The sequence below is a fragment of the Alosa pseudoharengus genome, unplaced genomic scaffold (genome assembly GCF_046254945.1).
Source record: "Alosa pseudoharengus isolate Yale_2024_CS ecotype anadromous, Long Island Sound unplaced genomic scaffold, YU_APseudo_1.1 YU_APseudo_1.1_scf_11, whole genome shotgun sequence".
Lineage (NCBI taxonomy): Eukaryota > Metazoa > Chordata > Actinopteri > Clupeiformes > Clupeidae > Alosa > Alosa pseudoharengus.
In genome coordinates this window covers 27,982,409-27,995,311 of record NW_027468576.1, presented here as the reverse complement: position 1 = coordinate 27,995,311, position 12,903 = coordinate 27,982,409, and the positions used below count along the sequence as shown (strand labels likewise).

The window sequence follows — 12,903 nt, the reverse complement described above, 5'->3', positions numbered from 1 at the left end:
TAAATCAAACCTGCTACAGTTACAAACCATGCATGTTGTAGGCCATTCACAGATACATTCACTGATTATGTTATTTACTTAAAGTAATCATTCTGAGCACATTACAGGATGTTGCAGGTAATCTAGAATGCAATGTTGTTTGTGTAAATTATTTTGAGACAAGCCTTTACAGCTTTGAAAATATTAAGGATGCTTCGAGAAGTTTTTTTGCGGTCTGTATTGATTGTTGATTGCATGTGACAACAAGTATGCGAAGAGGGTTACTGCGTTCCCAATTAAGAGATGGAGTTCATTTTGTTCCCCATCATAACAATCATCAAAGTCTTTGTCATAACATGAATCATTTGGGAAAAATGTCCCTTGAATGTAGATGAAAGACTTTAAGTGAAAGTATTTATTGGCCTAAATGCTAGCTCATCAGTTCAAACCTTGATGGTCTATTTGGTATCATACACCATGAATCCTTTCATGTTTTGACATGTGAGTGCTTTCTTCTGGCTTCAGATATATTTATTTGTGTTTACATTGCATAGTTGCATATGCATAGTTGAATTCAGCGATTCAATGAATGGATGCCCAAAATGATAAAACCGTATCTCAGCCTTGTAAGACCAATTACATTGTCATGTATCCTCACAGCCAAAGCACACTCATTTGTATAACTATATGCTCTACGTTCTGCTCATTCTTCTGTGAGTTTCAGATCAGATGTGATAGATTTTACCCCATGTGCCCTCATAAATCAGTGGGAATGAAATGAGGGGTGTCATGTCCTCCACTCTCCTCTCCCTGAACGATTGACTGCTGTGAAGACAAAGTGCTCAGTGAAAACAGTCTCAGGGGACAGCTCATGCGTGTCTCTCCAGAATGTTCCCTTTCCATTGCAAAAGTGAGCAAAAGAAGCCTTTTAAAGACCACAGGACTCCACGGAGCAAGGGTGGGCGGAGGTGGTGGTGGTGGTGGTGATGGGGTGGGGAGTGGGAGGTGGGGGTTGTCTGGCAGCACACTCCTCTTCTCTTCACATTTCTGCTTAAATTTGCACTCCTGTCTTTGAGAGTGTGTGTGCGTGTGAACGTGTGCTTAAGTGTATATTACAGGGAGTGTATATGCAAGAGGGAGACAGAAAGAGAGAAAGAGAAACAGAGAGAGAACAAGAGAGGGAGAGACACCGAATGAAAGAGTGAAAGTGTCTGGGGGAAAACAGATAGATACAGAGGATGTGTGTGTGTGTGTGTGTGTGTGTGTGTGTGTGGAGAAGGGCGGGTGGGGGTGGATGAATGCATATGTTCAAAAAGCCTGGCCTGAGAAGTTTGCTTTCCTGAGTGTATTAGATTTCCCCTGTCTCAGCTCTCAGTAAATTATTCAGTGGTGGCATTCTCATCATTCGATAGTATGTTGGTTCAAGGCCCATTTTGTGGCCAATTATGGATTTTATATATACTTAATCCAGGTGGTGGGTTAAAATGTTTTCATTCCAAATAAATTAAAACCATTAGCTTGATATTTGAGGTCAGAGAAGTGGAAATGGGACCAGTGAACTACAATAAGTTTCAGAGCAAAGCTCTCCTCTGATATCTAATATCTCTGTCTTCATTACACAGATGCCTTCTGACTCTGAGTATGAGTGTCTTCTGTATTCTGGTCTAAAAATAGATGCTGTGATATATCTCCTTATGAGATCAATATATGCAGCAACTGTTTTCTTGAGTGGTAGTTACTCACTTGTAAGCACATCATGGTATTAAATCGCAGTTAACACTGATTGCTTGGAGCAAAATTAGTCCTTCTCTGTCAGCTATTCAAGCCTACCACATACATACCCATGCAATACTAAGAAGACGATGATTTACATATAGAAAATAGCATTTGACAAATCAGTTCCTCAGCATATATAGCATTCAATGGGATGGCATCTAATCGGACAAGACAAAGACATTTTCAGGGGCCTATTCTCCTCTTACCATGAGCTTTCCTGATAAGGCAAGTTCACGGAACTGTATCACAATGTGCCTGATATTCCATGCCACTGTAGCACAAAAATACATAAACAAATTTGCAGTATATTTGTTTCATTTGGTTTATTTCTTGTATTCTCAGTAATCTCTTGTTCTTGAAAATGTTTGCCCTTGGATGTAAATACAAGCTATTGATTTCAACAGCTGGATGACTTAAATATTGTCAATGCGTCTGCTGACTCTCATGGTTCCTTCCTTGCTGAGTGAATGTGAGTGAAAAGGTCGAAACACAGATGTGCTTACACTCACACTCACATGCAGACTGGTGAGCTGTGTGGCCGTGCTTTAGAACCCCCCACCCTCTTGGACTGCTGCATCCCCGTGTGGGTTCCAGCATAGCAGGGCTATGAGAACATGTTGTATTTATCAAAGCTAAATGCAGCACCCCAAACATGAATGACTATGATTAAAGGTGCAGTCAGGGATTTTACACGATTTCAAGCCCATACCATTTTTGTCAAGCCCGTACCATTTTCATCTCCTCATGACCACTAGCTGCCCATTCCGTACAGTGTAAAAAAAGAAGATTCTGTAGGCAGACTTGACAGTGGCTTAAAGTAGAGATAGAGGGATAGAGTAACATTAAAATGTGTATGGTGCATATAATTTTTTTTAAATTAGGTACCGGTACCTAAATATCTATGTAATTGTTTTTCTCGGGTAAATGCTGTATATAGTTACTCCACAAGGTGTAGTACCGCTGATTTTATTTTATGCAGATTTAAAAGTTGCATGGGAAAGGGCTCTTTTCTGTATTCAGCAGCAGTCACATGGAATGGGTTATCAGCAGACTTAAAGTCAACTGGCATTATTGGACATTTTAAGTCATCCCTAAAGAGCTGGCTGAGCAGTAGACAGTAGTAGTATCATAATAGTTAACTTACATGCACTGTATGCACTGTACTTCCTAATAGTCGGAAAACTTAGATGTGTAAAGCAAGCAAGTTTGGCGGTTGGACTAAAATGTGAATAGGCACGTTGCACTGTTGTGCGGTGGACTTTCGGAATGAATGGAGTCGGCGTTTCTTTAATATCGAGGCGCCATAGTTTGTCCGATCGTCCTGCTGGTATAAAATGAATTGCGCTGTCTGTCTGAAAAAGACGCGCTCTCTTCCCATGCAGTCAAAATGAATGGGAGTCTTCAGAACAGGCTTGTCATAGTGTCACCCTGACATTACAGTGCGTAAAGTAGCCTAGGATATAATGTGAATGACTTGTTATTTTATCAAGGATTTCTTTTCTTTCTTTTTGCAAAAAATAAAGTACAATAGGCATTAATTAGTAGATAGCAGCATGTTGAAATTATGTGCCAAATTGCGTTTTTTATTACAATGATAGTTCAAGAGTGCAACACGCACATCCAAGTAGTTGAGTACTGGGTGCTGGACAGGAAGGCACAAGCAAGTAGAAGAACGTTGAGTCCGCACACCAGAAGTTGCTCCTTAGCGTTTTTTTACTTGTCATGTCTGATGAAAGGCTGGGGCCAGAAACGTCACATGTGGTGATATAGCCTACAAATAAAAAAAACGCTAAGGAGCAGCTTCTGGTGTGCGGACTCAACATTCTTTTATTACAATGATAAAATTGTAGGCAACAGGCCGACGTGCGTTTTATTTGGAGACTGTTTTGCGAGACAGAGACTGAGTTTGCTGCTGATATTCTGGGGATAGGCTACAACATAGCCAATGTGGGACTTTAGCCTTTTAATATATTTGCTGCATTGGATCAGTCTTTCTAGAACAGGCAAGAGCTTTCTAGCCTCAAGTCAGCAGCGCCGCATCTCCCATATACATTAAAACAACCAGCGGATGGCGGGCAGGTGCGGTTTTGAAAATTGGTCAAAAAACTTTGGTGCGGATGGATGGCGGATGGATGATAAGTGATGCTATGCGGTTACGGTTGAAATAATAGCCCATCTGCACATCTCTAGTGTGTGTGCCTCTCTCGCTCAGAGGGGAGGGGTAGGCTGAGGGGTCGATCAAGCATGGATTCTAAACTCTGTGGTGGATAGGATCTACAATTAGGTGTTAATTAATATTACTACGCTAGGTCGAAGTACTCCCAAGTGCTATTGCGCCACACACTGTAGTTCTCCTGTTTATTCGCTTGGAAAATCGCCACGTTTCATGTTGTGTGACCTTACACATTTTTATCAACTACTCATTACTTGATTACTGCTATCTTCCTGCCTCTACTGCTACTCTGAGTCTGCTAGCATAGCAACATGCTAACACATTAGCGCCGCGCGCCAGAGCGTTTGAGTGCACGTACCGACACGGGAGAGGTATGACTCAACTCGTGAAAGTTAATGGTAAGAACATATATTGCTACTGACATTGGGTGGCGTGTTCCTTTAAGACATGTGCCTACACCTGAAAACACACACACTACCAAGCTTACACATTTTCAGGACCACAATGGAAATAAGCCCTGTGGCTTTATTGTGTTTATCCTTTTGATCGATAATGTACAAAGACATTTTATTTATTTATTTATTTATTTATTTACTTTTTTGTACAGAAACCTAAATAAAGAAATTCAATCAATCAATCAATCAGCCTAGGCTCTGATAACTGGAAACAAACAAAGTGGGGGTAGCCTGCCCCCAAACGAAAACGAAACCATGCATGTGATTTCTCTGGGAATACTGAAGGGGTGCTACCTCTCCGGTGTGTTTCGTTTGGTCCTTGGTTAAAATATAATGTACATTATTTTGCACAAAAGTGTCTGCTAATGATTGTAAACATAAACAAACACAAACAAACGTGACTTTCCACGAAATCCCTGACTGCGCCTTTAAGGAGTCCAAGTGAACTTGAATTGAACTGAATCATGTCGTACTTCTGAATATGCCAACATTCAGACCTCGGTCATTGGCCCCATTTTGTGGAGATTGCCAGGATCTCTAGCATTCCCCTTCCAAAAATAATAAATAAACTGAGAAAAGTGTCTTGGTATGGTGGCTTGTTTGATGTACTTCATTACCAGCACAGACAGATGACCCCATGCAGTGAATGGCAAAAAACTTTGCTATTATGACAGCGAGATAGCAGCAATGCCAATTTTGTCATTTTCCTCTGGAAATTTCTGGAATGTGCTGGAAATGTTTCTGTTGATTTGCCAGTAAAATGGAAATGCCACTTGAACCCCTCAAGTGGAAACTATTGAAAACAATATAGCAAAACCATTAGAGCCCACCAAATAAATGGAATTCACCATTGACTGCCCTGACGGTCCAGGGAATATGTGTTCTAGCTGAACTGTATACTCACGGCATACTTGCTCCATCAGTCATAGGAGTGGGTGTTGAGTCCCACAGTGCCTCTAATAAATGATTTCTGCAGGTATCTTTGTTTCTTCAGCTCCATTTTGTTCTGTACGGTCTAGAGATGTCTGTATGTGCTATGCTACCAGCACACACTACCCTGGGCCAAGTTCCATGGTAGCTGCAGGTGGGACTGCTTTGCTTTGGCCTCTGGAATCTGACCTCTGCCCTGGGCTGGTTATTGAGGAGATGAGGGTCTCTGCCAGAGGTGGGCAGCAGTGGTGAGTAATCTCACTCCATCAGCCACCCACAGTACAAATATACACACAGCTCGGACTGGAAGAATGAACAAGCAGGAAGCCATATGTAGTCCAAAACAATGGTCTTCCTGCACACGCTGGAGCACTTGAGAGGATACGGAAGGAAGGCTTCTCCAGTATGTCTCAAACCAAATATATCACTGAATACTTGCTTCACTGAGGCTCCCAAATGTCTATATACTTACATCCGAAAAAAGAATTTCATGTGAAGTCCTCTGACGCCTTTGATGTGTTAAGCTTTATAAACTGCAGAACCCCAGACTTACTGAGGGCTGAGTGCCCATGTTGGGGTCAAGAGTCCTTTACCAATGCTTGCGTTTAGATTGTGGGACTGACAGCTGAATGGCAGCATTTACTGCTCTTCACTCTGTGACATCATCAATCACAAGCCATTTCTGAGACCCTGATCAATGCTTCCCTGAGGCATCTTTGACTTTGACATACAGTAGGTTCATATGGAGTTCTGCTATAGATGTTCAACTTCTAAGCAATGTCATTTACCGTCAGAATGTACTCATGTTGAATATTATTCTTGCAATAACAATGAATACTGTACCATAATCGACTATCTACATTTTGTTTTGGCATGCAGGGTTGTGGTGTTTGACTTTTTGTTTCAAATTAATTGTCTTTCTATACTAAGCCATCTTGTGCAGCTCTGTGTCCATTCTAATGAGCACTGTAGGTGGAAAATGAGCTGATAAGTGTTTTCCCTGGTTTTCCATTCTTCATTGATTTTTTTTGGAGCTGGCATGAATTCAGTTCTGCAATTCAGCAAGAAACACAGGATGCATATTTCTGAAGTTGCTTACCTCTATTGGCTTGCGTGTCTGCTTATTTTATAATCCAGCATCAAACCAAGCATATTACCAAATTTGTCAAAAATGTCTGCATCTAATGTGCACTGTATTGTACATTATGCTATTAGGGTTGGTGGAAATTGAAGAAAGGAGATCTGCCAAATCAGCTAAGTCAAAAGACGCTTTTAAATCTAAAGAGCCCAGCATCTCTGTGGAAGCCAAAACGCAGTTAGCATCGACCCTGACCCTTTGTGCGTCAGGAGACGATTGACAGGGGCATCACTCTTTGCTGCTGGAGCTATGCCCACAGTCTTTCACTGGGGTTTGCTGTAAAAGGCTCTGCATTAAAACATGAGCCGAACAGGGAAGCACTCAAGTGGGTCGTAGCACAAAAGCGGACAGTGAGCACTCAGCAACGTGAGCCTCCTGAGTGACATTTGTTTATTGTGATATCCGCGATGGAGACAGGAAGATATTACATGGGTCAAACCCACCGATATTGCCCTGGAGAGTCTAAGAATATGTTTGATATCAGGGCGAGTTTTAAAAGCTCTTCTTCGATGACTCATCTGCCTCAGAGCACTCTATGACATTTAGGACCAGATGCTACCCAGTAAAAGATATGGTCTCCAAAAGATTGTGATTATGAAAGGTATAAAATATTTTAGTGTGTGTTAGTAATAAGTAAATGATCTTATTTATGCATAAAAGATTAGGAATGTCACCTTACAGGACTTGGACTATAGGGTGTCTGTACTGTTTCCAAGTTGTTTTGAATTGTTTTCCCTTAAACAAATACTCAATTAATCAATTAGCAAAATAGTTGCCATTAATTTGATAGTTGACAATGAATTGATTATTGCTCTACTCTAGAATGATACAATCAAACAACTTGGAAACAGTACAGACACCCTATAGTCCAAGTACTTTTCCAAGTTGTTTGATTGTATCATTCTAGAGTATAGAGCAATAATCAATTCATTGTCAACTATCAAATTAATGGCAACTATTTTGCTAATTGATTAATTGAGTATTTGTTTAAGGGAAAACAATTCAAACTTCTATGATTGAGGATTTAAACCAGCAGTGGCTTTCAAAGCAGCATATTGTGGGGCAGCCGTGGCCTACTGGTTAGCGCTTCGGACTTGTAACCGGAGGGTTGCCGGTTCAAACCCTGACCAGTAGGCATGCCTGAAGTGCCCTTGAGCAAGGCACCTAACCCCTCACTGCTCCCCGAGCGCTGCTGTTGTTGCAGGCAGCTCACTGCGCCGAGATTAGTGTGTGCTTTACCTCACTGTGTGTTCACTGAGTGCTGAGTGTGTTTCACTAATTCACGGATTGGGATAAATGCAGAGACCAAATTTCCCTCACAGGATCAAAAGAGTATATATACTTATACTTATTCACTTCTGACACAGAATAAGAAAGACCTGGAACTGTTGTTGCAATCACTTGTGTCAGTCAAGTCCAGACATTTGAAGCAGTGGCTTTGTACTCTCTGAACACTTTAAAACAGACTAAACAAGCAGTGCCATCATCAGGTCAGTGAGGTGACCAGCAGTCATAGCCTAAAGAGAGCTAACTGTAAGTATTTATGAGTCAGTTGATACAACATAGTAGTATAATTAAATCTTTAAGCAATCAATTAGACCCTATATCCCATCACTTTTCCCAAGGATGATGCCCTAATAAAAAAATCAACTCCTCACACTAGGGATTTATAGGCTAAAATATATGATAAACAATTTAAAAGGACTATTAAGGGAATGTTCTGTCACTCATTGCTTAAAACTTTATCATAAAAAGTTATTTCCTTAAAACAAGTGCAGAGGCACTTTCTCATCTCTATCTCTGAGGCCACTCTTCTTGGACATCTCAATCAGGACCACATGGGGTTTGACATTCAACCTATTTGGCAGTAGGAGATAAGAGCACTTTCTGCACTCAGTAGTCAGACCTATTTTCATCATGCATGGCCAACATTCATTCAATATGCAGCTCACCTCTATCAACCATGCAGTCACGCAATCTTGGAAAAAAAAAGGTTTCATTTACAACCCATGAGGATTCTTCACCTTGGGTTGTTGTACACTCTCAAAAATGATGTGTTAAATAATTACACATTTTTTGTGTTATCACAATTTTAACACAATTTGTGTTATTTTGTGTTGTTACTGTGTTATATTACTGGAATATACTGCCCAACACAAAATGTGTTAAATTATTGGCCAATCCCTGGTGTCCTGGATGAGCCGTTACCCTGAGAGGAGAGGTTCTTTTCTCAGCACTTCATTTTGGCGCACTGGAAGAAGTTGCAAGTGGCACATAGAGTGGAATTAAATGTCTGAATAAAAGGTAAGGTAGACCCATGTCTTCAGACGTATTTGTTATGTTTATTTTAAAGACTGTTGCAACTTGCAATATTGTAAAGGTTAAATGATAATAAAGTCCAGCATCGATTGTTAGCCAAGTAGCTCTAGCAGCTAACGTTAGGTTATTGATTAGCAATCGTTATGCTAGTCCATGTTAAGTCAATCCTGACCTTACATTAACACACTCTGAAAAACACTGGCATACATGTAGAAACTAAAATATTGTAACGTTACGTCATCTCGTATTACTATGTGGGTAAATCCGCATTTTGGGTAGCTGCTAAAGTTTTAGCTATGGACAGCTAACGTTAGCAAGGTTTGTGGGAACTGGTATGACCTTGTAGCTAGTGCTAACAAGGTATTAAATGCTAACGGTATGGCTCAGGATGTCAAAACTACAAACTACTATCTACGTTACAAATTACGATAAGTTACAACACTATCTAACTTACTATAACTACTATAAATCATGATAACCACCGTTATTTATTTAGAAGCTGATTCACTTTTACTTGCATAGATAACGGTGACCGTTTTATTCTGAACAATCGGTGGTTAACGTTACAAGCCATAATAGACATAAGGTCAGGTAACGTGAATGTAGTCGTTTTTGTTATAGGCCTATGCAGTTATATCTCTTCTGCTCCACGACATAACATTAGAACATGTTCACAAATAGTCTAGCAAGTTAACAATGATGAATGAACTTAATGCATTTAGAAGCTACCACGCTGCCAAGGGAAAACACATTTGCATTCCGAACGCGACACTAACGTTAGTGAACACGGTTTGATGAAACGATATTGCATGCAGTTAGTAGACCCAGTGTTGAACTAGCTTCTACATCTATGCACAACGTTATGATGATCTTTTATAGTTTATAGAGTGTGTAGTTTGCTTTTTTGGGGTGCAGTTTAAGCAATAATGTGACGCATTAATGAAACAGTAATCAATGCTGCCATTTTGATAATAACCTAAAGTAACATTTCGTTTCTGACCAGTTCGCTAACGTTAGTCACCCAGATTGTGTGTTCTTATTTTGGAAATGCTGAATGATTTAAAAAATAAACAGTATGGAAGTTGAAATAAGTTATGTGTTCACAATATGGTGTGAAATCAAATTTATAATAATCTATTTTGTTGCAGCTACAAGGTTGTGGATTGCTGCTAGACATCCAACGTTGGAGGTTTTTGCAGAGTTTACACGCTTTGTGGACATGCCATATGGTGAGTGCATATTGTTTTGGGACAATGAAAATAATGAAAGTTGGATGAATTGTCTTTAATCCCTCTGATATCATTCTAATTTTTCAAATGACCTATTTGTAATAAAAATAGTAAAATAAAGATGAAAATAATGATAGTTGGATGAACTGTCTTTAACCCCTTCTGATATCATTCTAATTATTCAAATGACTGTATTTTGTCCATTTATGTACTTTGACACAGAATTTGGAAAGATGTTTCCTGGAAAAGATGCTGTTCATCCGAAAATGGGAGAGAATGTCTACAAGTGAACCTGCAGCTGCCTTGCCACCAGTTCCTGAGCATGATTGATGGTAGGAGGAATTATCTCTATTAAGCTTTTGTGCTACAGTGAATGAATGCAATTGATTTTAACAAGAAAGTAAGAGTTTACTAAATTTGTTTGTTTTTATAGTTTCATGTTACAGAGCTCTTCATAAGCTTGTCCATCTGCTGCCCCCCACTGCATCAGGCAGGGGCAAAGGGAACACCAAATGCAGTGTGAAGTCAGCTTCGGGCTACCTTTTGGATATAAAACCGGTAGGCCCCTCCTATAGTAAATGTTTCTTTTGTGTGCTTATAGTACGGAACGCCTATATTGTATGTTTTATGGTGCAATGTTATATCTGGTATAATGTAAAATGAGTATTGTCAATTTGTAAATGGTTTGAAACCCTGCACATGTCTAATGACTTGTTTATGTTCTTGTTCTTTCTTTAAAATAACAGACTGGAACCAGCATTTCCAGTGTGCTGAACAATCCTCCTGATAGATCAGTAGAACATCGCCAGCCCCACTTGGTGTGCATTGCAGATCCCTCCGCCTCCGCCCAATACATCATTGTTGCAGAAAACGACAAACTTGCCATTCCTCTTAAGGAAAACGGTTTGAGAAGTTATGCACATTTCACCAGAAAGTGAAAATCAAAATGTTTTTCTTAAGGATACTTGTTACAAAGTTTTTCCATAACCATTTCCATGCAATTGCTGTCCAGAGAACAGAGGACTTTAAACTAATTAGTATAAGAGATTTAATTGATTTTAGACCAATACATTTGATATTTTTGTAAACCCTCGTTATGAACTTGTGTAATGTTTATGTGTACAATATTTGTAATAAATAATACATAATTTCACATTAGGCTGTCAGGAATTCATCTTTATTGCACACACTATTTGGTTTAAATAATTTCATAATTGTCTTATCTGCTAAGATCCATAAATATACTAAAAATATAAATAAAACGGCAACATGCACTTCATTATGCTGTGATTGAATTGACATTGTTGTTTATTATTGCTATTATCCTTCTAATAGTCTGACCAACATCTTAATTTGCTCCCTGTTAAATTTAAGTATTATATTGTCTTGTATTTGTATGTGGCTTTGGACAAAAGCATAACCATAACCAAATGAAAGTAACAATAACCAAATTGACACAAATTGTGTCAACTATAACACACAGGTGTGTTAAAATATAAACACAGTAACTGTGTTAACCATTACCAAATTGTGTCAACTATAACACACAGGTGTGTTAAAATATCAACACAGTAACTGTGTTACATGGGTTTAACACAAAAAATAACACAACATGTGTTGTCCTTACCTAAACACATTGATGTGTTAAAAATGTGTTGTTTCCAACACATCCTTTTTGAGAGTGTAGCTGTACTTATACAACATTGTGGTGGAGGGCTCTTTTCAGAATTCTTTTCAAGGATATAGATGCTGGTTAGTTTCTCATTTTTCAGTGGAGACAAACTCAAGAGAGGCACGCAAACCATTTGTTGTTGGAAAGTGTACAAAGAATTAAACAAACAAATGAGTAAACATAAGTTCTTGCCCACGAAGGACGAAAATGAATATACTTTTACCAAAAATCAAACCAAAATAAGTATTTTTTTATTTAGCCTATCAAACATGTATACGGCATTTCTTGACAGAAAACATGACCACATAACTGGAAGTAAATTGTCGAAAACTACAATATATAGCCACGGTAGCATTAAGAGTTATTGCTTATTGCTAAAGTAATTGCTTTGTGCAATGTCCTTTTTTAATATTTAGCTAAATAGCACTTATCTACTTGCATGAGCTTCTGTGTTTAGACTGCAGATAAATGCTCCAGGGCATGTGGTTAGTCACATTACATATGGAATCATTGCATAAAATTCTCCCGTCAATGTCAAAATACATTTTGAAGAATGGCAAGTGTTCCTTGCTATTTGAGGTTGCTTATGTAAGAGGTACGCAAATATACAAGTGGATTGGCTAGCATTCTATGTTGATTTCCCATCCACATATTGTGCAATTGTTCATTCTCTTCAGTTATTTCCAAGACAAGTTGATGGATAACTTGCCTGAGGTAAACAAAATCAAATGAATTGCAGTATTGTTTAGTCCTCAGAACAATTAGTGGTTTTTGGCCCACACTTCTTTCCCCAAACTGGTGGGATCTTCAGCCCAGCGCAGAGTCAGCCAAGCCAAACACAACCACCACCATCTGCCACACTTATAATTTATCTCTTGTTGTTACAAAACAAATGGTTACATCTGTTTCAACTCAGCTGTTTGTGTGTGTGTGTTTGTGTGTGTGCAATTTCTTATCATATAGTAGTAGCTATACTGAACTGTAATGGAATAACAGCAGAATTACCAGGCAGATTGTTGCTTTGTTCCATAACAACTCAAGTGAAATTTGCCGGTGAATGTTAAGGGCATACACACATCAGCTTTACAGTTGTTTTATGGTAGAAAGAATAAACTTGAGAAAGTGCAGTGCTTACATATAAAAGTCTGCCCAATTCCAAAAGTCTTTTTCAGCACAGGGACAGCACGGTCAATGGGAAGCAAGACATATTTTTACTGCTCTTTCAAACTATT

General features: G+C 39.1%; 1 long non-coding RNA gene across 1 annotated transcript; it reads left to right on the top strand.

Moving 5' to 3' along the window:
* Window positions 1–10,213: 10,213 nt before the first annotated feature.
* Window positions 10,214–11,065, top strand: LOC143116262 (uncharacterized). Its single transcript, XR_012985773.1, has 3 exons — window positions 10,214–10,331; window positions 10,433–10,557; window positions 10,746–11,065. It is a non-coding gene; the product is annotated as an uncharacterized LOC143116262 (long non-coding RNA).
* Window positions 11,066–12,903: the final 1,838 nt, after the last annotated feature.